Source organism: Mauremys mutica, chromosome 2 (genome assembly GCF_020497125.1).
Source record: "Mauremys mutica isolate MM-2020 ecotype Southern chromosome 2, ASM2049712v1, whole genome shotgun sequence".
Taxonomy (NCBI): Eukaryota; Metazoa; Chordata; order Testudines; family Geoemydidae; genus Mauremys; species Mauremys mutica.
In genome coordinates, this window is record NC_059073.1 from 195,424,829 (window position 1) to 195,447,586 (window position 22,758).

General features: G+C 42.9%; 1 protein-coding gene and 1 long non-coding RNA gene across 4 annotated transcripts in view; one reads left to right on the forward strand and one right to left on the reverse strand.

Annotated features, from left to right (window-relative positions):
• The window catches only part of CUL1 (cullin 1), a 123,829-nt gene that overhangs the window by 80,774 nt on the left and 20,297 nt on the right, over window positions 1-22,758 (reverse strand). Inside the window, exon 1 of one of the 2 annotated variants that reach the window (XM_045006081.1) lies at window positions 12,137-12,209. The exons of the other annotated variant lie outside the window; for it this stretch is intronic. The gene's annotated coding sequence lies outside the window, so the exon portion shown is untranslated. Of the gene's footprint in view, window positions 1-12,136; window positions 12,210-22,758 lie in introns of those variants that run through there. 2 annotated transcript variants of the gene reach the window in all.
• LOC123364186 lies at window positions 12,329-15,944 on the forward strand. 2 transcript variants are annotated; one of them, XR_006577026.1, is made up of 3 exons: window positions 12,329-12,668; window positions 14,363-14,473; window positions 15,618-15,944. It is a non-coding gene; the product is annotated as an uncharacterized LOC123364186 (long non-coding RNA). The 2 variants fall into 2 exon arrangements; XR_006577025.1 differs by having other exon boundaries at window positions 14,368-14,473.

Here is a 22,758-nt window from a genome sequence, read left to right on the forward strand (position 1 = left end):
GTGAAATTTGGGGGTATGCGAGACAAATCAGGGGTTTGTCTGAAAGGGGTACTTCCGTAGTCTGAAAAAGTTGAGAGCCATTTAAATAACCTCTTCTACTACTTAAAAGTCCCCTGCTTACACATCCAATGTTCGCATTAGCTCTTTTGGCCTCAGCTTCCCACTGGGAGCTCATATTCAGATGATTATCCACCATGACCCCCAAATCTTTTTCAAAGTCACTGCTTCCCAGAATAGAGTTCACCCCCATCCTGTAAGTATGGCCTATATTCTTTTTTCCTAGATGTATACATTTACATTTAGCTGTATTACAACACAGTTTGCTTGTGCCCAGGCTACCAAGCAATCTACATCATTGACCTATCCTCTACATCACTTATAAATTTGTGTGTCACCTGAAAACTATCAGTGATGATTTTAAGTTTTCTGTAGGTCACTGATAAAAATGTTAAAATGCATAGGGCCAAGGACCGATCCCTGTGAGACTTCACTGGAAGCAGCCACTGGATGACAATTTCCTGCTTACAATTACATTTTGAGATCTAACAGTTAGCCAGTTTTTAGTCCACTTAATGCGTGCCATGTTAATTTTATATCATTCTAGTTTTTTAGTCAAAATGCCATGTGGTACCAAGTCAAACACCTTATAGAAGTCTAAATATATTACATCAACACTATTACCTTTATCAACCAAACCAGTCATCTCCTCCAAAAAAAAGATATCAAGTTACTGTGACACAATCTATCTTCCATATATAATCATGTTGATCTGTATTAATTACATCACCTTTCTTTAATCGAGTCCTGTATCAGCTCCTCCATTACCTTGCCTGAGATCAATGGCAAGCTGACAGGCCTACAATTACCTGCATCAGCCTGCTTATCTTTAATAATTGGTGCAACATTTCTTCCAGTCTTTTGGAACATCCCCACTGCTCCAAGACGTATAGAAAATCAACATTAGCTGACCAGAGAGCTCCTCGGCCAGCTCCTATAAAACACTAGGTTGAAAGTTATCCAAAGTAGTGAAGTGCTTTTGCTGGCATAGGTTAGTTCCCATACTGGTTCCCTGCAGAAATTAAACTATGCTAACAAAAGAACTCTTATGCCAGTATGCCTGCACCCATGCTAGGGTTTTTACCAGTACAGAAATTGGGGGGGGGGGGGGAAGGAGGGAGAGAGAGAGAGAGAGAGAGAGAGAGAGAGAGAGCGCACACGCCTAACCTTTCTGTAGGGCAAACATTTTTAGTGTAGACCTGACCAAAGCAAAATTTCAAAAGAAAAAAAAGTGTCATCTCTTTACTTTTAGTAATTTTAGACGGTATTTGTAGCAACAGAAGGCAGAACATTTTCAGACAAATCTGATTTTCAAGTTAATCTGTCCCTTTAATTCAAGATCTTGGTTCTTCCTATATCTGACATATGTTACAAATCACAAGATGCTTTTAACTGAGCCTGTAGGGGTTAGCTTTGCACTTTGTTGCCTACTATGTCTAGCTTTTACATTTAAAGAAGAATGAGGTGCTTTGGGAGAAAAGAGCATATGTGCATTGCAGGTCAAGCCAAAGAGTGAGCATGAGAGAAAGAAGAAAAGCTACGGTGGTCAGAAGGACTTGCAGGCCTATTTCATTCAAACCTAGCGTAAAGTCTACATCGAAAACTGAATAAGCTGAACAAAGATAGCAGATATACTGTCCAGAAGTCTTGCTGCCAGACCAAGGCTTGCTGTTGAACTGGCTACGGAGATGCAGCAAAGGAAGGTGAGGGAGGACACAGCCAACAAAGGACAAAGATATAGCAATAAGATAGCAGAGCAGGAAAAAAGGCGAACAATTTTTTTTTTTAAGTGAGTCAAGACAATGCTGCAAAGCAGCATCATGGAAACCCAGAAATACCGATTTGGGCAGTTCAGAGACTTCACTGCCCCTAGAGTCAAAAATTCTGTTAAGGGTGCTCGCCTTCCTGAAACTTCCCCCCCCCTTTTTTGAAGATAAGTAACTTTTTTTCCGTTAAATCTCAAAACGTCTATTTAAAATGCATTTAATAAATTGGAATACTATAATCCCACAAATCTCTATAGAGCAAAATACCATTTTAGCGTGGCTTGACATTTCACTATAGCTACCACTGTACGTGCAAAACCTCAGCAAAATTAGAAACTAAAGCACAATCTGCTTTTCCCTAAACCCAGAGCACTGCCCACTCCATTTTAGAGAATTTCGCTTACCACAAAGTATGATTTCATATGATGTTTTAGCTACACACTTGAATTTTTAACTGTAATTAACATTCTTTATATAGGCACCCTATTCTTCATCTTATTGTCACCTTAAGGTTAGGTAGACTCTGACTTCTATCAGTTCCTTAAAAACGATGAAATTTTAATCACTGCCATTCAGTTCTGGCCCCAATCTTGTTCTCATGAGCTCACTAATTTTACAGCTTCTTCCACCTTGTTAAATTTCGCAGGACCTCAGCTGATCAAGGCACATCAGCCACAGAGCCTGCCCATTCAGCTTATAAATAAAGATAATAGTACATGGATTTGTCTTGCAAGCAGTCTGAAGTTTCTAGATGTCCAAATATATTATTAAATCCTGAAGTGCTTCCTCCTCCTATGTACTCATACCAACATTTCATTCACAGGTGATAAAAACACTGGCATTACAACTAGTATAAAGCTAATGCAGATCACCAAAAGAAATTAGTGATGCTATGTTTGGAAATGAAGTATGTTTTACAGGATTATTATTGTTAATTAACTTCCTATAAATAAAAAATGATCACTCCTAGACTAACTTTCCTTGTTACTCCAGTTTTTAAAAAATAAGCTTATATTTTAAGTTCTATATTTGACTGTCAATTTGACTGTACTGCTTCCAGTTTTAGACATATGCCAAACACAATGACATTTATTGGCAATTTAAAATACCACCATGGAGCAATGCTACACCATTTTTAACTCCACACAGTACCACTAACTACCTTAACTCTTGATGCCTAAAAGACAACAGCTACCGAGTGCATAAATACAGACCAGGCATATAACCCTACTCTTCCAACAAACAGAAAAACCCATTAAGAAAGTTACTGATACATGAGATTTTTTTTCCTCCTGGTTAAACCAAATAGCTTAATTATAATAAACCAAAATTTAACTTTCTGCATTGCTCAGAACTTATACCTCTTAAAAATATCATTTGTTCGGTTCTATAAAAGATCAGATGACTATTCCCAACAATTCTTATTTTTAAATTAATCTTTGCTTTCCAACAATTACAACAGCTAACTGCTGCTACACTTTGTCTATACAAAACAATGCATCGGTTTAACTAAAAAAGTTTATTAATTAATCTAGTAAAACCAAAGCAAACCCTCAATGTCGACACCCTTAAACCTTGCTTGTGTCAAAGTTACGAAGTTAAGCTTGCACCAGAATTTAACTAAACTGATTTTTTCACTTGATTTACTTAAACAGGTTCATTTTTGCATTACACCGTAAAGGGATTTTAGGAAGGGTATACTTTCAAGGAAAACAAAGAAATTTGGGAACATGCTTGTAATAAAGAGTAATTTATGTGGAGAAAATATTTAAATTTGTGAATATTTTGAATTAAGAAGTTGAACAGTTGCCCTGTTTTTTGCCTTCAGCTCACATATTGTTGCATATGACATCACTAGCACATAAAGCAGGCTAAGAAATGTATCATTACTAGCAACTCCATCAGCGCCATGGAATCCTGAACTATGAACTTTTTATTCTCAAAGAAGTTTCAGGTATTTAATTTTGTTTGAATGTGTTTCAAGATCTCCCCCCAAATGGCTTCAGATTACAGAGGAGAGGAATTGCTTTTTGGAGGATAAAGGGATTATTTCTGAGTTTCTCTTTAAAAAGCCAGACAACTTATTATTTAGTTTTTGCAGAAATTGGTTATCCTTTTCCTTAATTGTATGCATCCCTTCTCTCCTCTTTCATCACTTCTCTCTTTAATTTTTGCTTCTTTTCAAAACCTTTGTGTTTCAGGGATCTTCCAAAAATCCTTCCCCCTTCTCAGTCTCCCTCTCTCTATATCCCACAGTCTTTTCTCCAAAATTCATGCATCACAACCACCTCCCTTTTGGTAAAGATGGAACATGACTTCCTCCAAAGCTCCTTCAGCTCCTCTGAGGTAGTTACTTGACAGAAAATGAGGAACATGCTTACTTCAGAAGTTAAGTAGACTTCCTTAACAGCATATTGAACCTGTGCTAACAGAAGCAGCAAGGGACTAAGTTTTGTATTATACTTTGATGAGCTACAAAAGAACAATGGATGAGCTGAGCTGCTACTAACACATTTGGTTTGCACATCTCTCTCTCGGTTTGCATGTCTAATCTCACCCAATGTCTTCTCCTCTCTAAGGGAACCACATCTGTGCTGCAGCTCCATCCCACAGCACTTCCCCAGCTGTACAAAACTGTGCAGAATTACAATTTCAATTTGCTGCTCCTGCTGGCGCTAATCAGCAAGTACTAAGTTCAAGAGCAGCAACATAGGAACTTTTAGAATGCAGGGAGGCAAACCATACAATTCCCAAACCAACTATACCCAAAACCTCAGGTGAATTTCTCCTTAACTCAAACCTCTGCACTTTCCTTCAGCAGATATTCTCCATTGTCATGAGACCACAGAACTGTTCATGAATTTACACACTAAATTTAAATAGCCAAGAAAAACACAGTGAATTAAGCACAGAAGTGTAGCCCTAATACTAAATTCTATTAACATTACTGAAGACCTTATTTCATCATAAAAAACACAAGATGAAATAATACATTTTACACCGAAATATACTAGAAGCAACTTAAACTCACAAATAAAATAATCTGAGTTCAGTTAAGGCTGAAATTCTGTCCTTTAGTTCAACCTGCTTCCCTACATTTTCCTGATTTATAGCTGAAATTGACCTTTAGCATTATTTAGTCTAATTTCAGTATAGCTTCATCTTGTAAATTTTATAGATAAGAATTCCTGAGTATGAGTTATTATTCCCCTGCTCCTCCCAGTTTCTAGGAAGTCACTCTGACCCCTGCTGGGAGTTTCTATATCAGCAACAGAGACTGGAACCAGAAGCAGCAGCATACAGAATGATAGAAATGTAGGGCTGGAAGGACCTTGAGACGTTACCAAGTCCAGCACCCTGCACTGTGGTAGGACCAAGTAAACCTAGACCACCACTGACAGGTGTTTGCCCAACAATGTTTTTAAATACTTCCAATGATGGGGATTTCACAACCTCCCTTGGAAACCTATTTCAGAGATTAACTACCCTTATAGTTGGAAAGTTTTTCCTAGTGTCTAACCTAAATCTCCCTTGCTGCACACTAAAACCCATTACTTCTTGTCCTACCTTCCGTGAACAAAGAACAACTGATCACCATCTTCTTCATACTAGCCCTTAATATATTTGAAAACTTATCAGGATAATCCACAGTCGTCTTTTCTCAAGATTAAACATGCCTAGTTTTTTTAATCTTTCCTCAGAGGTCAGGTTTTTTAAATATTTTACCATTTTTGTTACTCTCCTCTGGACTCTCTCCAATTTGTCCACCTCTTTCCTAAAGTGTGGCGCCCAGAACAGAACACAGACTCCAGCTGAGACATCCCTAATGCCGAGTAGAGCAGGACAATTATCTTGCTAGTGTTAAGGTTTCTCATTCTGGGGTGTATTTTTTGCATCTCCATCACACTACTGACTCATATTCATTTTGTGATCCACTATAACTCCAAGTTCCTTTTCAGCAATATTACCATCTAGCCAGTTATTCCCAATTGTGTATTGTGCATTTAATTTTTGTTTCCTAAGGGCACTGGGAACTTAAATCAGCATACCTACATCTCCAAGGGATGTGAGAAATCCAAACCCCTGAGAGATGTATCCACGCTGACCTAATGCCCAATATGGGGGAGACAGAAGAATTCTTCCATCAACCTTGCTATCCCCTCTTAGGGTATGTCTTCACTACCAACCAGATCGGCGGGCAGCGATCGATCCAGCAGGGACTGATTTATTGTGTCTAGTCTAGACGTGATAAATCGATCCCCGAGTGCTCTCTCATCAACTTCTGTACTCCAGCTCGGCAAGAGGCGTAGGCAGAGTTGACAGGGGAGCGGCAGCAGTTGACTCACCGCAGTGAAGACACCACAGTAAGTCGATCTAAGTCCATCAACTTCAGCTACATTATTCACGTAGCTGAAGTTGCGTAACTTAGATCGATCTCCCCGCAGTGTAGACCAGGCCTGAGGGATATAGATTACCTATACTAGTGGGAGAACCCCACCCTTCAGTGTGGGCAGCATCTACACTTAAACTATTACAGCACCACAACTGCTACACTGGAACTATGCCACTGTAGCGCTTTAAGTGTAGGCATGTGCTAACTTAAGTACTTCGCACTTGTCTTTAATGAATTTCATCTTGTTGAATTCAGACCAATTCTCCAATTCATCAAGGTCATTCTGAATCTAATCCATAGCACCTGTAATCCTGTCCAGTTAGGGGACATCTGCAAATTTTAAAGCACACTCTCCACTCCATTATCCAAGATAATAATGAAAATATTTAACAGTACAAGATCCAGGACTGACCCCTGCAGAAAATCATTGAACTACTCTTTGAGTATAGTCTTTCAACCAGTTGTGCAGCTATTTTAGAGTAATTTCATCTACACCACATTTTCCTAGTTTGCTTATGAGAATATCATGTGGGACTTTGTCAGATGCCTTCCTAAAACCAAGATATAAAAATCTAGACATGCCACGTGCAAATATATTTTTGTGGCTGCTGTGCCTCCCTAGTTGCAACAGTATCAACAGCCCTAATAACTATAGAAGGAAAGAGAGAATGAGCACCTCTTCCCACTCTCTCTAGAAAAATGGTAGCAGCAGGCCAGAGGAAGAAGCCTCCCATAATTCCCCAAATCCAATAGCAGTCTATTGCTCACCATGCCCCTCACTTTGTATGAAAGTGAGGTCAGTTATTTCAACTTGAATTTCTCACACACTTAGGTAGTGTTAATGACAGCAACTTTGACACAAGGACAAGTAGCACTGTATAAACCATTACTACTGCAGGTGTACATATATTTAATTAAAAAGCAGATCCAAGTGTGATGTTTTCAATTAATCTTGGAATAAAATGTACAACTGGGAAGATATTAAGATTAAATATGTTTCAATCCTTTACTTTTAGTATGAGATTTAAAAGTGTCATCAGGCTACACAGATCCCACATGACCATCTAACAGTGAACCTTCTGACTCTGACAATCCTTCCAAAAGCAGAATAATCAAAAGGGAAGATGAGGGAGATGGGGAAAGTAATGCAATTCTGTCCCTGGTTCTGAAAATAACAAATAAGAATTATGTTGCTAACTTGAGAAAAGAAGGATGGTGCTGAGGCTGAGGTACAATACTAGGTACTGACAGATCCAAGAGATCCATGGCTCTGCCACAAACTTCCTATGCCACAGTTACCTAATCTGTAAAATAGGGTTAATATTTTCCTAACCTCAAAGGTATAGTAATTCAGGTTTGTAAACCCTTCAAGATTCTCAAATAGAACACACTATAGATGCAGAATGTATTATACTAAAAATACAGTGTAGAATCTAAATGAAATTTATAATGCAGCTTCTTTGGATTTTTTAAAAATGTTTGTAGAAGACAAATAAAATTGTGTTTCTAAAACACTGACAAGCTGACCATTCTATTTTTTTTAAAGAAAGAAAAATATGGCAAAGAATTTGACCATCTTATGAAACAATATTGCCCCCCCACCAGTGCTGGAGATAGTCCAGACATATTATAATGCTACATTAAATGGTATTACGAAAAGCCTGATACAGATATGTCGTCTCACTTCCGTACTAGTGCCATTGTAGCTCCACCAGTGGGAGCCCTGGTGCAGACTGACCTTGGCAGTTTCACCTCCACGTAATTTAACGCTGCTCACAGCAAATCTAGGCTGCACAGCAGTAAACACACCAGTAGCCAATCTACATTAGTTCTCCCAATGGAGATGCAACAATCCTAGTGAAACATCTGACAAAAAATGCTAGTGTAGACAAACTCAATAGCTTTCTCTCTCCTTTCTTAAGCTATTTCCTTTTCTTTCTTGCCTTCATTAGAAGTTCTCTTGTAATAAATGCAAAAAACAGAGCAGTCACTGTGGCTGATTAAAAATACATCCTATACAATCCCTATATAACACGAGACTACAACTTTTAGCAAAGCTTTCAATTAGTTATTGGCACAGCTGGCTCAAATCACCATTTGCTTCAATTTACCTCATCTTTAAAATTCAGTAACTGTGGCAACTAACAGTGTTTTGCCCCTGCCACAGCCCTAGGCTGACACAAGGTTGTCTTTCTGAAACTGGCTTACACATTTATACAGTGCAGTCAGGACCCCCATAACTAAGTTTATTACTGGTTTCACGGGGTGTCCTTCCTCACTGCTACATGCAGCAGAAAACCATAAAGATACACTACCCTATATGCTGCTGATATTGTTCTGTGTGTATGTCCTCCAAACCCTGTGTCCCCTGCCGAGGCACCACAGTTCCCCAGATTTTTCCTAGAATGCATGGATAGAAACAAGATTATACATTGTGGTAAATACAGACTCTCAATCACAGCTGTGATAGAGCAAAGCTCTACAGACAAAACTGAACTTTTATTTGTAACACCATTAATATGACTGTGTCAACAACTGGCTATAAAACCCTGGGAAAGTTGTTGCATAACATGGCCATTATATCTATCTGCAATAGGAAAATGACCCTTTGTTAGGCTGTCTATCACAGTAAGTCAACCTATGCTTCACAACTCCAGCTATATGAATAACTGGAGCTGACGTACCTTAGGTCGAGTTACCATGGGGTGTACACCACGGGGGAGGGATAGCAGGGGGGTGATGGGAGAAAATCTCCCGTCGACTTATCTTACTCTTCTTGTCAGGGGTAGAGTACAGGGGTTGACTGGAGAGCAATCTGCAATCGATCTGGCAGGTCTTGACTAGACCTGCTAAATCAACCGCCGGTGAATCAATCCCAGAACATTGATCCCAGCTGTAGTGCAGGCTTGCCCTTGGCAATTGTTTTCAGCAATGGGTATGTCTCCACTTCCCCCACCATCCATTTTCAAAACCCATGTTGAAAGTGATTTAATTACTGGTGCTCCTGGAACAAAACTATTTTCAGTAGCATTACAAAAAGTATAAAGGAATCCTGTTAAAAACCATTTTGTCCACTAGCAGCTCTCTGCTGGCACTGAAAGTAGTTTAACCCTATGCTGGTAACCACTGTCACCAATGAATAATTCCTGAGGCCATGTCTACACTTACCGGGAATAGATTCTGCTGCAATCGATGCAGCGGGGGTCAATTTAGCGGGTCTAGTAAAGACCTGCTAAATCAACTGCAGAGCACTCTCCGGTGGACTCCAGTACTCCACCAGAATGAGAAAGTAAGGTAACGTGATGGGACAGCTTCTCCCGTCGACACTGCACAATGTAGACACCGAAGTAAGTTGACCTAAGCTACATTGACTCCAACTACATTATTCACATAGCTGGAATAGCATAACTTAAGTCGACTTACCCCGGTAGTGTAAACAAGGCCTGATTTAGTAAAGTGGGCCTTTCTATGGTTCATGTACTCAAACTAACAATCCAGCACCAGAGAAATGTAATTGATGAACAATACACTGCTACCTCGATATAACGCCACCCGATATAACAAGAATTTGGATATAACGTGGTAAAGCAGTGCTCCGGGGAGGGGGGGGGGGGCTGCGCACTCCAGTGGATCAAAGCAAGTTCAATATAACACGGTTTCACCTATAACGCGGTAAGATTTTTTGGCTCCCAAGGACAGCGTTATATCGAGGTAGAGGTGTATTTAATAGAACAGAGTATTAAATATCTCCTTGAATATATTATAAAAAACAGCAAAATTCTATAGGAATCAACTTAAGATAAACCCAAGTAAGACACACACAAACCAAAATAAGTGTCCACATGGGGGTTTGCATAAAGTTAGCTAATTTCTTTTATGAAGATTTAATTGAAACCGGTGCAACTGTCTGAGGCAGACAACAGCAAACTTATAGACACAAACTATAAAACAGGTTCAAACCAATGTGACAAACACAGTATTCTAATTACGCATGGCACTTAATTCTGACTGCAATATTCAAATTACAAGGATAAAGCAATCAACATTAACAGATTAGGCAACAGATATAACAGTGACAAGAGGAGCAAGGATAGGTCAACTACAAGGAGGAACAACTGGCAATTTTTAAATCAAGTTTGGATATTTTTCTAGAAGATATTCTCTAGTCTAAACAGGAATTATTTCAGGGAAGTTCTATATAATAAAGGTCAGACTATGTGATCACAGTGGTCCCTTCTGGCCTATGAATCTATGAATCTTCTGAACCACAAAAATCAGAGAGGGAAGCGACCAATTTTTAAGAGGGTCATATCAGGTCAATTCATCTGCCAGTGCAAGCCTCTACAATAAGTGCCCAGGGCTGCAGGTGGTGAAAGTGGGCCAATTTACTACACTTCTGCTTTTGAAAAGATTCCAAACAGTGTTACCTCCCAAACATCCCTCCCCCGGTCCTGAAAATCACCAATTCACAATACTGTAGTGGAAACAATTTCTGAGTTGTACTTTAAGCTAATTCCCCATACCCTCACTAGTCTCTCCCCCAACTTCTCCAAAATAGCAGGTTTTTACTAAAGCACCTGATGGAACAGGTAATTATCCCCAGATAAAAAGTGAGACAAAAAGAGAAAAGTTATACGTGCAGTAAATAAAGCAACACTGATTCGGGGTGGGGGTGTTAAACTGGTTAGCTGTTATTCCCAGAGAACTAAAAACATAATTGGGGCAAATTAATAGAGATAGGGAAATCTGTGCGCACAGCCTGGATAGGAAAAGATGTGCAAAAATTAAGCCAACTGGTGCCACCCCATCAAAAAAAAAATGGCACAGCAAGAGGATATAAGTACAAAGTAGTGGAAACAGTATGTGGGTTCACAGAAAGGAAGGAAGAAGTGTAATGCGAAGATGATGAGGGATCTTATTTGAGGACAAGTAAATAAGATCAGCGGGGGTAAAAATCACAGTGAGGGAAATAGTTTTTTGGAGAAAGAATTACAGCAGGGGAATAATTATGGTGGATGAATCCTCCACACTGAGAGACAAAGAACGATTAAAGGGCCGGGGAAAGGATCCCAGTTAAAGGAAAACAGATCACTGTAAGGCTTTGTTACAGAGCTGTTAGTGGGTGGCAGAATATTAACTGGACAATTATAAGGATTTAGTTGAGGAACACTGAGAACTATGGAGATAGTCATTGGGTAGGGGCAGAAGAGGGTTACAGGGAAAGTCACTGAGGATGAAGGGAGAGTAGGGGGCTTTGGAGAGTAGTTAGTTGCACAGTCTTAAAGAGTGGGAGGAGGCTGGAGGGAAGTGGGATGATATGGGGTCAGGGATAACCGAGATGATGCAGCAGTCTGGCAGTCAGGGGCTGGGGTGAGGGGCTCTGGAAGAGAATATTCTGGAGTGACTGGGATAATATTGGGAATGAGAGGGGCTGGCCACAGGGGGTGAGAGGGCCAGCCACTGAGGCTGCCCCTTGGGGGGAGAGCTCCAGGAGCAATACTGAGGCAGGGTGGGGGCTGCCCCCTTGCGCAGGAGGCTCCTGGGGCGACACTGGGACGGTGGCGGGGGGCTGCCCCTTGGGGCGACACTGGGACAGGAGGGGGGAAGCTCCGGGGCGGTACCAGGAAAGGCATTTCCAGTGCGTAGTTCGAGGCCTCTCACTAGAGGCCGAGCCGGGGGCAGAGGGGCCGGATCCCCGGCCGGGCTCGGCCCCACCCCGGGGCTGGCGGGCCAGGGCATAAAACGCGCCCGAAGGGAAGAACGAGCAGCGGCGGCGGCCGGGCCTCCCCTGCGCGGCGGCGGCTGCGGAGCGACTCCGAGCCGGGCCCCGCCGCCCGTCCCGCTCCCGCCGCCTCCCCGCGCCCGTCCCGCCGCCGGGCTCACTGCGACACCGCGGCGCCGCCGAGGCCTCGGCACTCACCAGCATCGCGCGTCCCGCAGAGTCAGGCCCGGCCGCGCCGCGTCCGCCCGCCCCTTCCGCCTCCGCCAGGCCCCGGATCCGCCGCCGCCTCCCTCCCTCCCCGCGCGGCCCCAGAGGAGGAGCGAGCACCGCCCCCGCCGCACAGCGCGCCCCGCCCCGGCTGCCACCCGCCAGCCCGCGGGGAGAGAGCGCCCGGGCCTGGCCGCACGCGGGGGAAGCGGCGCTCGCTCCAGCACCGGGGTCTCCCCAGCAGCAGAGCGGGGGGGGGGCACCCAGCTCCAGACCAGGCTGATTCCCCAGCACCCCGGGAGGGGGGGCGGACTCCCCCCCGCACCCACCTGCCAACACCACCCGCTCATTCCCAGGGAGAGAAATGCGGTTGAGTGACCTAGCGACACTTGGGGAGCTCGCCTCCCCGTCACACGAGGATGGAGAAAGAGGGGGAGCTAACTAACCCTTCAGCAACTGCGCGCACACACACACCCCGCACTCAGCGCCAGAGAGACTGGAAGACTGAACCCTCCCACAGCCGGTATTAGAGAGGAAGGGGCGGGGGGAGGGCTAGCTAAAACCCTTGCCAAGTTAATATACTTTTATTTATGCCAGTCACGTTGGTCATTGAGCCCTCTGTTGCCCTCCCTTGGAGGATGGATGTAATATTACATTTGATATCAACATATCATAATGTAGTGGTATGACTCGTGGGGAAGATCAAGTGCCCTCAAAGTCACATGCATCCGACGAAGTGGGTATTCATCTACGAAAGCTCATGCTTCAATACCTCTGTTAGTCTATAAGGTGCCACAGGACTCTTTGCTGCTTTTACAGATCCAGACTAACATGGCTACCCCTCTGATACTTGACACAACGTCACAGAAATTGGAGGGATGGCTATAACTCAAACTTGTTTTTTGTTAATTCGGACAACTTGTGCTGAAGTGGCACAACTCCAGTAGTGGCCACAGTTTGACTGAAAGAGGTCTCGTTTGAGTGAGACTCAGCCCTGTTCTGTTGACTGGGGCAAGTGTTGAAGATTCAGGCCCATTTATTTTTTTTATTTACAGATATTTAAATGAGATCTAGAGGATGTGATGATGTTAGGGTAATGTATTGCCTCACTGGGTAGGCAGAAGTCATAGCAGACAGGAATTATAGAAGGAGACATTGAAGGCCTGGTGCTGCTATATGACATTGAGCTGTCTGTAACATTTTCAGTTATTGCAAGTTAAGCTGAGTTGAACCTGAGCAGTGTTTGAAGCGGAGACTTAATTCAGTAGTTGCCATTTGCTCCCTATAAGCGATACCCTCACGTGGCAATGATGGCATTGTTCTGGTGGAAGGGCTGCCTTTCACAAGACAACCCCTCTGAAGTTACTAAAGACTGTAGGGCATATCTTGCAAAACTGAGACCATCCTGACAAAATAGCAGTTTAGATAATATAATGACTAGCTCTAGTGCCCCTGCCATTCAGTTGGCTATATCTTCACTGTCTGTCCTAAACTGGTGTCTGTTACTCACTATTAAAGAGGTTTCCCACTGAAAAAGGAGAGGGGATGGGATTTAGGGACCCTTACACCTGAGAATTTTGCTGTGGCAGGACTCTCTCTGCACCCCATCATTACAAATAGTGCAGATACAGATCCACTGGCCATTCTCTGCAGACGGAGGGCCAGAATCTGATCGTAGTTATACCAAAGGAAATCTGGAGTAACTGCATTGAAGTCAATGGTGTTACTCTGCTTTTACACCAGCATAAAGGACATCAGAAACTGGCCCAAGGAGTGCAACACTCAGAGTATACTATGGTACAAGTTGCACAAACAGTAGAGAAGCAGGCTGGGGGAGAATATTCCTTTACACCCTGAAATTATCAGCTCACACTTAGGCACCACAGGCTGTGCACCATTTTCAAAATTTGTCCGTTAAAAATACCCCACAAATAGCTGTTGTCCACACAACCTCTTCAAATAATTATTTCCTTATACAATAAAATCTCCAGAACCATCCACTGAAGTGAACATAATCAAATACATGGAGACAGCTCCTCTAAGAAAACAGTGCTGGCATAGCAGTCAGGAAGCACCACTTTGGAAGCAGGGTCAGTAGATGTGATGGACCCTATTTGCCAACTGTGGAGCATTGCATCATGTGCACTATGATTGCTCATGAAAAATTGTTTTACAAGCACTATCCCTGGGCATGACATAGCATTTCCTATTTGCCAGAGCAGGAGTTATGTATTAGAGGTGAAGTTAATGCACCTGATGAATAACATGCAGCCTTCTTGATGGAGTCAGGACAAAGACGATCAGAGGGAAGAGGAAACCAAATATGAGGTGGGGAAACTATTATTAATAAATGAGGCCAATGATGATAAAATCTCTGAAGGTTTGTTTTAACTTCATTTTGCAATATTATAACATTTAATTAAATGCATATACTGTTAAAGTCAGCATTGTTTTCAAATGCTAAACCAAGGAGAGGATGGGGCCACGCATAAGAGAAGAGGGGAGAAAAATCTGTCAAGGAGTGAAAAAGAAGAAAGGAAAAAGCCTGTATTATCATGCACAAACAACCATTACCATCTGGTTCTGAGTCCTATAGCACGACAAAGAAAAAGAGAGGTTTTTTATTCCTGCAACAGAAACTTGAGATCATAGAGAAATTTGAGCATGGCATCCCAGCAAGAAAAAAAAACTTTCACTAGAGTATAATTGTGGTTTGCAAACTGTGTATGACTTGAACATGGGCAAGTCATGGATCTGTAAGTTTATTCCTGACGGTGACAGCATGTTTGGTGTGCTAAAGAGAAAGCCTGAAAAAAATCTTCATTGGAGGCTGTAGATGTTTCTTCATATACATGGTTCAAATTCCGGTTTCAGGACCAATGATAGCAGAAAAAGGCAGGGAATTTCATGCAAAAATGAACATTATTGTCAGGCCCTGCCTCTCAGTAGTCATGCCTAGTGGTTGGAGTGGAGCTAGAAACCAGACATTGGATTGGGACTGTGCTGAGGGTAGTGCTGGAACCAAGATATGGGAACAGGCCAGTATCAGAACCGAGATCAGTGTCTGCAGACAAGCCAAACTGAGTACTATAGCCAGAGTCCAGATACAGGCTGAAGCCAGGTGATCAGAGTCCATAAACAAGCCAAATCAGTACTGTGACGCTGACAGACTAGCTCAGCATGACGCTGGCAGACCAGCTCAAATCAAAGCCATAGGCCAATTCACTTGTTAGAGTAGAACAAAGAGGGATGTTACCACATTACATTTACATGGCATATGAACCAGTAATTACATTTACACTAAATTTACCTGTTGGTTGCTATTGCCTTACATTATGTATATCCCTGTACTTAATTAACCCTAGATCAAAAGTGTTTGTTAGTGAGAATTGATGTGTAAACTTCATGCAAACTAATGAAAAATTGTTTGGATTGCTGTGACTAAATGCATTGTGTATATCTCTGTAATTAGATTGCCCATCAAACAGGATTGGAGTCTTGGAACTGTAAATGAAGAAGCATGCTAAGGAAAAGCCCATGTTGTGACAGAAAAAAACTTGCCAGATTGCTTTCCAGGGAAAACAGCTATAAGAATGGATCCAGGGAATGATCTTGTATCTCTGAGTTGTTTGGACACTTTCAGGGAGCATTCGAGATGCAAGACACAGATCCCCAAAGTCACTTGGGGTAACCCCAAGAGACTTATGGAAAACTAAGAAATTATTACATCTCTGCTATCATTTTGGACTTACAAACTTGGACTCATCTGTTAATGTATTTTACCTACTCTAAACCACTCAATAACTCTCTTCTTTTTCTTAGCTAATAAACCTTTAGTTTACTAGAGAAATTGGCGCCTAGCATTGTTTTTGGTGTGAGGTCATGAGTATCCATTGACCTGGGGTAAGTGACTGACCCTTTGGGATAGTGAGTATAATGTGGGGTGATTTTGGTTTTCACCACAAAGTTTACTTTGTCTGGGCGGCAAGATGCTCTGGAGAGCCTAAGCGGACTGTTGTGACTCCATGGTAAGACTGGTATAGTGATCCAGGAGTACACATATGTGAAATCTAATTATAGAATAAACCACCCGTTTGGGGTGTCTGCCCTGTTTTCTGACAGTCTGACCTGAGATTGCCGCTCTCAGTTGTGAGCTACTCTAGACAGGGACCATAGCTGAAGTCCAGATACAGGGCAAAGGTTGAAGCCTGGTGGTCATAGTCCAAGAGGGTCAGGAGGCAGAGGCAAGACTGGAGCGGGCCAGTAACAAGAGTGGAGCAAGGTTAGGGTTGGGCAAGGACAAGACTGGAACACAACCCAGGCAAGGCTGGAGTAGGAACCGGATCAGGAGCAGGCTGGGCATGTAGGGAGTCTGGCCCACCGCAAGGCTGCAAGAGGGTTCCTGGCTTGGTAGTGCTGTTGCACAGACTCATCTGCAGCTCTGCCGGGGTTGGAGGAAGTACCTGAACCTGAGGATTATCTGACCCAGCCTCTACTCCTGGATAGGCTGCTGCTCCATGCTTGAAGACTGAGTCACTGCAGGCTCTGTGGGAAGATTAAGTGCAGCTGAGTTGTTGGTGCCTGCCTGAGTGCTGCCTCATCACAGCTCTGTTGTAGGGGCACCTATTGAACCTCTGGGGATAGGCAGTTACAAGCCTGCCCACATCAAAAAACCCCACACCCAGCCTAAGGGGAGGAGCCACAGGACCCTGACATAAAAAGATTACAGGGAACTGTGACGCTGCATCCCATAGTCTTCAAAGAGATTATTATTATGATATGATTATGGCATAACAACGATGTATTTTATACAAGATAGGTCATGTGAAATATTGTAAAGGTTATGATTTACTGAATATGATTATCCTATTTGTATGCATGTATCATTTTGGTATCTGAAGTTAGGAATATTGTCTATGTATCTATTACAAATATGTTTACACTTGGGGAATGCCCACTAGACAAGAGACTGTTAGTCTAGATGGCTGGCCGGAAACAGCCCATTCAAGTCAATGGACCATTAGGAAGAACAATAGGTCTTAGAAGAAGCTAATCTCCCACCCAGGAGCCTTCCTGAGGACCCTACAAACAGCCTCTGAGTCATGGTTGTTATGACACTACAGGGACATGTGACCAGATCACCTGGTACTGGACTCCATCTTGGAATACCAGTGTTTTTCCACTGAAAGGCATGGGAACAAAGCTTGGAGACAAAGGGTTCCCACCATATGCAAAAGCTATTTAAGGCAGGGGAGTGACATCAAGGTTGTTCACTGACTCCCCACCCAAAGAGACTCCTGGAAATACCTGAGGAACAAGGAATGAACTGGGGGGAGTGCTGGATGCAGGCTAGAGGGATTTTTAGCCTGTGAAAGGAATACCTGGGGATTCCAAGCTGTAATCAAGTGAAGCTTGTCCCTTAAGAGCCTGAAGCCAGCTTATATAATCAGTTAGGGTGAGAATTTGCTACTCATATCCAATCTCTTTAGTATATTAAGCTTAGATTGTGTTTTTGTTTATTTGTTAGGTAACCTGCTTCGATCTGTTTGCTAGCCCTTATAGTCACTTAAAATCTATCTTTTGTAGTTAATACATTTGCTTTTGCTTTAATCACAAACCAATGTGTGGGATTTATAACTTGGGGCAAAAATCTGTTGTATATTCTCTCTCCACATTGAGGGAAGGAGCGAATTTCATGAGCTTATGCTGTACAGATTTCTGTGCAGTGCAAGACGGTATTCTTTTGGGTTTACACTCCAGAGGGGGGTGTGCTCTTGAGCAGCTGGGCAGTTCCTTCACTGTAGCCTCCCCATGCAGAGCTGATCACAGCAGCCTGTAAATTCTGCAGCTGGGTGTGTCCATACCTGTGTGAAATCTGGTGAAACAGCAAGCTTGGAGAGCTTGGCAACTTATCACAGAACCACAGTGTGAGAGGGAGCCAAGGCTGGTGGATCAGGGGGGCTTAGTGGTACCCAAGTTGCAGGTGGCACCCCAGGGGGAACCCATTACAGGACAACAAATGAAAAAACAGGTACAAGAGTGAGGGTCACAGGTTCAAAAGCAGGGATGCAGAGGGAGATACCAAGCAGAGAACCCTGGACAGCACCCACTGCTCTTCAAAGGTGTCTGGGGAGCCAGTGTACACAGTCCAAAGCAGGGGTCCCCAACGTGGTGCCCGCGGGCGCCATGCGCCCGCATCCTGGCCAGCGGTGGAGCATCCGCCAAAATGCCGCCGAATTTCTGCAGCGTTTTGGCGGCGACGCCTCTCGATGATGTCACTTGTTGGCAGCAAGTGACGTCATTGAGAGACGTCACCCCCGAAACGCCGCAGAAATTCGGCGGCATTTCGGCGGATGCTCCACGGCCGCCACGGTTCTTCGTCTGGCGCCCACCAGACGAAAAGGTTGGGGACCACTGGTCCAAAGGAACTCTGCCCAGAGACGTGACTTAAGGGAGGATCAATAGTAGGCCCCAGTGTTGCAGAGCACCTCTCCATCCAGCTTCCTTCACCGTGGCCAGAGCCAGGAGGAGGTTGACGAGGAGGTCTCATGACTTCATGGCCAATTGTGGGGCCACAGATGGGGTGTGCATAGATCAAGAGGTGCAGGGAAAAGTCCGCCAGAACGTAAGGAGAACGTAAGGAGAAGGTTTTTGAGAAGCCAGAAAAGGGGCTTTATCCCAGTGCATTTCAATGTAGATGTGCACAGGATCGCCCTCTCACCATGGAAGGGGCAGGTATCAGGGGAGGTAGTGAACTGCGCCAGGTACATGCCCGTGTTCACGGTTCCGTGAAGCAGCTGCCAGCTAATATCCCCATTGGGCTGTGGGACCAGGGTGGAATATGGACTGGCCCATCAGGTTTCCTCACCCTCGATGGGTGGTAGGAAGTCCCGCCTCGTGGTGTAGGGGCAAGACACGAGGCTGAAGAAGTGAAGGGTGAGGAGCACAAGCATGTATAGCTGTTTCCTAGATGCAGTTTGGAGGCAGACTGGCTGCATGTCATGCAGCCAGCTCAGGTGGTACATAGGGGGCAGCAGGGGTGGTTTGTGGGGCAGAGGCCCGATTCTGAGGTCTGGTGGAGTGAGCAGGGAGCACTCCCCTGCAGGGCCTGCTCGAGGAAAGCACAAGAAGTGGGTGGTAAGGCTGGCCTCACCTTTTGTAGTATATGACAGGGAACACAAGGGGTGGCGAGCTCCATGTGCCGGCCAAGCACCAAGGGGTCCACCCTGTTGGAGGGGCAGCTGAGCAAGCAGCCCTGGTTTGGCTGCTAGTTTGCCTCACAATTACCAAGCCTTTCGTGGCAAGACAAGGGTGGCTAATGCATTTTAAATCACGCCATGGAATGTGTGTGCTTTGCATATGAGGAGAAAAGCTTTCCACAGAGAGTGCAGCATCCAAAAATTTCAAGGATAGATTCCATCAGTGCATTGAAATGCACATTTTTTTTTTACCAGATCAAGTGTACAATGCTGATGAGACAAGTGTTTTTTGGAAATGTCTTCCAGGTTGCACTCAGTTGTGCCTGGATATATGTCAGGCAAGAAAATGATCACTTTCATGTGCTGTGCCAATGCAAGTGGGAGGCATTGTTTGCAATTGGCTTGTATGGACAAAGCCAAAAGGTCACAGTCATTCAAGGACACAGATGTTCAGCATTTGGCAGTTCATTACTATCACCAGAAGGCAGCATGGATGGACAGGGATATTTTCTAAGACTGATTTCATGCAACCATCCACAGAAATAACAGTTGCTCGAAAAAGCAATTATATTGATGGACAGTGCTCCCTCACATCTTCGGGAAGAGCAACTGATGATAGATAACCAGATTTTTGCCATACTCTTGCCAAACGTGACTTCAATTTGCAGCCAATAAACCAATTTATAATTCAGACTTTTAAAAAAATTACAGAAAAATATTATGGAAAAAATTATTAACTGAACAACATGACGTTTATTTTTTTGGAAGTCACTGACTCTGAAAGATGCTATTTATGGTCCTGCAAAGGCATGGAATGATGTCAAAGACATCACATTTCAACATGCCTGATATTAACTGTGGCCAGATCTTGAAGGCAAACATTTCCTTGACTTTTAAACAGACCCAGAGGAAAACAATGATATTATTGAAATTATAAATCACCATCATGGTTTTGAAGAAGTGGATGAAGAGAATATCCAACAATGGCTCCTGTGTGACAGCAACCATCCCTAATACCAAATTTTAGATGATTCTGAGATTAATGTTGCTGTTCAAGGGGAAAATCAGGAGAAGAAGGCAGACAGTGAATAAGACATGACTGAGGACACAGTGCAGAATCTTCAGAATGTGTTTATGGTCTTTGAGCAACAAGATGATATGAGAGTATTCTGATATCCTGCAGCTGCATTCAATGTGTGACAAAGTGAGACATAAGATTTCTACAGGTCTCTTTCAAAAATCCGTTCCAGACAATTCCAGATAACAGAAACCTAAAGTACTACTTGTACTGTTAATTACATCCTAATATACTATTCTAGTATATTTTTTCATTGATCAATAAAGTAATGTTGGTTTGATGCAGTATAATTGATTTCTTTTAAAAAAATCCCAAAATGTTGTCACTTACAAAGGGTGTCCCAACCATTAATGTGGATTATAGTTTATACAGTACATTACATATTAAATACAGTATTAGAAACGATGTATCTTTATTTATAGGTATGACAGCATTATTCAACTATAATTTTTTTTCTTTTGTCATTTGTTCTGCTGCGTCTTACAGATAGTTTGATTCCTTTCTCATGACCTTAAGTGTATGGAGATGACTTGAGCAATCAGTCAGTCGTTGAAACAGGTGAAGGTGTCATTGACCTTATGCTCTAGAAAGTTCTTTTGATATTGTGGGCACTAAGAAAAACATCGCTAATATACTTTACACAATACAGTCATGCAATAGGGCTGCAAAAACTATTAATAGATAATGTAGTCTGCAGAGCACATACAGAGACAAAAGGTTGCCAGCTATATACAAACTGAACTAATAATGTTGCTCTAATGAAGGACTGGAAAAGTGAAGCTAAGTTCTCAGAGAAAATAAACTGAATATGTGAATACTCATCTGGAGTGGCTTTACTGATATTTTCTGCAGAAGATAATATCTTAGTCCATGATGTGGAAGTGGACTAGGGGTTTTGTGCTTTTAGACCAGTAGATATTTTCACCAGCATTTGCTTTGTAGGCTTTCTTGATACAAGTCTGTATTCATCTTGCTCTGATAGTCTTCTCCTTCATGGCAATGTTTCCACAGAGCCCCATAGTAAAAGTTGTCATAGGCCTCGCCACAGCCATAAAACCTTGTTGAACAGTAGTTGGCAGTTATATGATGCGTAAGTCTCATGAGCTTGCTTTGCAGGTGATGCACTGATATTTCCAATCTGGGTTGGTGTGCACATATAGGATCCGTAAACAGTCCATGGTCTTTGGAAATCTCAGGATTTGAGGTTCTGCATAAAACTTGCTAGAGCTGAGGGCCGTGAGACTCTCTCAAATCATATCTTCCTTACCCTGAGGACAGACTGAATGGCTAGTATTGTTATAACATATGACTTTAATAGACATGGAGAGACCTCATTCCCATTCTGTTGTGTCAGAAGGCAATCCAATCTGTGAAAATGATGGAATTTAGAATGAAGTGACCCCATCAAAAATCACAAAAAACAGCATACCCAGAAACTAAGGTAAGGATCAGTGTAAGTGGTTGATCAAACCTTTAGTGGTTTGTCTGATATTTTCCAGGTAGAGCCATCCAGATATGGGCTTGTCTTGCTACAGATCTAAGCAGCTACAAATCTACAAGTCCAAGATTCAGCCTGAGAACGGGCAAAGATGCACAGTGTCTATCAGACAGTTTTCATTTACACAGAGGAAAAGGACTCATACCATTTTTTTTCCATTTTGCTGAGGAAGATTCCACAGGATAGTCTAGAGTTCCTGGTTTGAGAACAGCAGATCTGGTTCTCAGAGACAGAGCCACGGTGAAGACAGCAAAGAATCCTGTGGCACCTTATAGACTAACAAACGTTTTGCAGCATGAGCTTTCGTGGGTGAATACCCACTTCGTCGGATGCAAGAAGACAGTGAAGTCTATCAAAACAATATATTTAGAGAACAAGCTACTGCTGGCAGATTTTTGTGCTTCCTTCCCACATCAGGAGAGGGTGGCATGAAACAAAGAGGCATTTGGATTTCTTGAAAGCATCAGTTCATTTCAAGTAAACTTTTAGTCTTTCATTACATCAATTTTATGCCATAATTCTTTCTGGTCATGTCTAGTATTTAAACAGCAAGAAGGGAACATTTTCTGAACATCTCTGAAAACTAGTGTTACACTTACAATTAAAGTCAGGTCAGGTAAATAGCAAGGCCTCTTCTATTTGGGAGGTGTAGTGTTACTCCTCAGTTGATAGAGTTCTTTGATAGTAGACCCATCTTGTGGATAATAGATAAGAATTTGAAAAATCTCAAATTAGGAACTCAGGGACTTTCTGGTCAGGCTCTAAGGGGTCATGGCTGAATCTTTTTGAAGGTTGTTGGAATTCTGCTGTTTTGAAATCTCTTAATTAGTTGGTGAGA